General features: G+C 41.9%; 1 pseudogene across 1 annotated transcript; it reads left to right on the forward strand.

Annotated features, from left to right (window-relative positions):
* The first annotated feature begins 514 nt into the window (after positions 1 to 514).
* LOC143672589 (uncharacterized protein KIAA1143 pseudogene) lies at positions 515 to 1,730 on the forward strand (annotated as a pseudogene). Its single transcript, XR_013169909.1, has 2 exons — positions 515 to 1,015; positions 1,562 to 1,730. The product of XR_013169909.1 is annotated as an uncharacterized protein KIAA1143 pseudogene (transcript).
* Positions 1,731 to 2,974: the final 1,244 nt, after the last annotated feature.

Here is a 2,974-nt window from a genome sequence, read left to right on the forward strand (position 1 = left end):
GATTGTAAGGGGTGCATTCACACTGGGTGCCTCACTGCTCAGGTGATCCCCTCCAGACACCCCCATATTCCCACAGGAAATGACATCATCCCACTGTCATGGTGAGATGGCTGGAGCAGGAATAGTTTGAGAGCCCCTAACCCAGACAGCTGCTGGCAGATATGGCCACCAGGGAAGAGCTTCAGGGTGGCGTCCCCCCTGCAAGGCCAAAGCTGCCTTGGGAGCCAGTGGATTGCCTGCGGAGAGTCCCACACTCACGTCTGCAGGCATCCCGTGTCCGGCGACACTGCCTTATCCTGTGTACCAGCTGTCACTCCATCTCCTCTTAAATCTGCTCTCTTGGTTTACTTAAATTTATGTGGCAAGGAAACTGTATATCAGCATTTTAAATTTACAAAGCAAGGTCATTTACCATAATGAGAAGGAATCCCCCAAATAAGTACAATTAGAATAACATTATTGAGTCCCTAACGTCATGAGGTGGCTGCCGGAGCCTGTATTTCCCAGAGCTGCAATGAGTAAGCAGAACCAAGTGTCTTATGTACCACCCACCGAGCCGATGTTTCTGGCTCACTTCAAGGAAAGGGTCGGCTATAGGGAAGGGCCCACCGTTGAGACCAAGAGAGTCCAGCCTCAACTCTCAGATGAAGATGGTGATCACAGCAACAGAGAAGATGAACAGCCTCAAATGGTGGTTTTAAAAAAGGGAGATCCATCAGCTGAAGAAGTCATGAAAATTAAAGCAGAGATAAAAGCTACCAAAACAGATGAAGAACCAGCTCAAGCTGATGGAAGAATCATGTATTGAAAACCAGTCAAACGTCCCTCAGATGAAAAATATTCAGGTTTAACAGCAAGCTCAAAAAAGAAGATGACAAATGAAGATCAAATAATTTAAAAAGACTTAGTTAAAAAGAACTCACAAAAGCAAATCAAAAACAGTAGCCTCCTTTCTTTTGATAATGAAGATGAAAATGAATAAGCCTACACATTTTGGGCTTAGTCTCCCATGATGGTATATGGTGTATTTTTTAATAACTTTTTCCCCTATTTTAAAGATAATACAAGTTTATTATAGAAGATTTAGAAAAGACAGAAAAAGTTTAATAAGATAAAAACTATGTCCAACAGTCAGTGACCCTGTGACTTCAAATGCCAACCATGTAAAAGTTAACTACCATAAACATTTTGTTATTTCTCATGTGGGTGAACCTATGTAAAGTATATATATTTTAAACAAAGCTAAGATTTTATTGTATGTGTTCGGTGTCCTGCATCTCACTTGACATTAAACTGTGAGCATTTTCTAGGTCAAAAACTTTTAAAACATGATATTTATAATTACAAGGTATTTCATAATTAAATAGAATTACTATTACATCTTCCTTATTAGTGGAACCCTGCTTAAGGTAGGGGAGATGATAGTAGGTGAATAGTTAAAAATACCTGCCCAGCTGCTGCTAGGGAGGCCATATGTCACACCTCTGGCAAAGTTAAGGGCTACAAATGAAAGTCTGTTCAATAAAGCTACTGGTGTTTTTTGTTTTTTTTTTTGATGCAGAAAGACAGATGTAGCAAGAATGAACCTTTGCCCTTCTCCTTTTATCCTGCCTGGAGCACAGACATGCAACAAGAAGTATGTAGGCATTTTTAGAAATGAACCAACCACTTGCTCTGGGTGATAACAGTGGAAAGATTCAAGGAATATCACTGGATCCCTGAGAGCATGCCTTGTGGAGTTGTTGCACCAGCCTTGGATGTTGACCTCTGAGCTTCTGATAAATGAGAAGAATAAATACAATGCTTATTTAAAAAAAAATAACATTATTGAATTCAAAGCTGTAGCCTACCAAAGGCTCCTAGCCTCGGAAAACAAATCCAGAACAAGGGGATCAGCAAGTCCATGGGGGGTGTCAGAGGCCTCAGAACCCCAAAGACTCATCTCCTTGATTCACCCAGGATGGAGAGAGGATGCAAAAGCTGTGTCCCAGGTGGCAGGCAACCTATGTACCTGTATTTGGTACCATAACACCATTCATTCAGGTGGCACGTGAAATCATCTTTTTTCCCTCCACTAGTGGTTTCAAAGTGTGATACACAGACTGATTTTAGGTAGTGACTAAGATGATTTCAAGGCAAAGACCAGTCCAAAATGTGATATTTCTGCAGGGAGGTTAGAGAACGAGATCAAGAAGGCATGAGAACATAGAAGGTGATGATTTATGTGTGGGTCTCACTAAAAATAAGCCTCCCCCATTCTCTGGTCTCCAGTCACATTAGTATGGATGCAAGCAGCCCTGGCAAGCCAAACTTTCTAACCGGGTGTCTCCTTGTGCAATGGATGCTAGAAAGAATCTGCAGCCACTTGCTGCCCAGCTCCAGCTCTCCAGCACCCACTCCCTGCCCCAGGGCATGTGTAATCACCATCCCGATACCTGAATCCTGATTTAATTTCTTCATGTCAGATTAGTTTCTATCAGGATAAAAAAGCAAAGAGGGAGTCTCTCTTTTCCCTGACTAGCTATAACTAACTCCAAAAATATCTGTCCTTTAGCAACGGAATATGTCATCTGGGGGGTCGCTAAGGAAGGACAGATTGGCATTGCTTTGGGGGAGCTAATAATAGGGCTAGGCAGGGGGTCTCTTTTCCCCTAGAAAACTCAGCCCTGACATCTTGGTCTTTAAATGACTGTTGAATATTTAAATAAGCATGTTCACGGAGATCACAGGTTAGATTCTGAGTCTGAGATCGCGTTTCTTATAGAACACAGCAATGAGCTGGGTTATTCATATACACATAGAGAAGCTGCCCCCCCTTTTTTTTTTTGGTATCTGGGCTCAAGTATAATGATACGTTGTGTGCTATCTGGTCACAATGCAATTTCTGACACAATTTCCATAATAGCAAAATTTACATACAGATGGCAAATAAATAAAACCTTTCTGCAGCTTGGGCTGTGGTTCTTCTGGTCAG

Source organism: Tamandua tetradactyla, chromosome Y (assembly GCF_023851605.1).
Source record: "Tamandua tetradactyla isolate mTamTet1 chromosome Y, mTamTet1.pri, whole genome shotgun sequence".
Lineage (NCBI taxonomy): Eukaryota > Metazoa > Chordata > Mammalia > Pilosa > Myrmecophagidae > Tamandua > Tamandua tetradactyla.